Source organism: Diplotaxodon limnothrissa, linkage group LG2 (assembly GCF_057381915.1).
Source record: "Diplotaxodon limnothrissa isolate DT_005_m linkage group LG2, D_limnothrissa_male_GT1.1, whole genome shotgun sequence".
NCBI lineage: Eukaryota > Metazoa > Chordata > Actinopteri > Cichliformes > Cichlidae > Diplotaxodon > Diplotaxodon limnothrissa.
In genome coordinates this window covers 24,176,550-24,176,856 of record NC_140597.1, presented here as the reverse complement: position 1 = coordinate 24,176,856, position 307 = coordinate 24,176,550, and positions in this window count along the sequence as shown.

Genomic DNA, 307 nt, shown 5'->3' with positions numbered 1-307 from the left:
TTGTAAAATTGAGGATAGTTACTGGATTTAGATGCATCATTACCATTTAAACCATTTAATATGGGTTACACCACACATAGCTTTAACATAAAGATTAACTGTTATTAATTCTAAATCATGCTGGGAGTGCAGGAGTTACGAGATAGATAGATAGATAGATAGATAGATAGATAGATAGATAGATAGATAGATAGATAGATAGATAGATAGATAGATAGATAGATAGATAGATAGATAGATAGATAGATAGATAGATAGATAGATAGATAGATAGATAGATAGATAGATAGATAGATAGATAGATAGA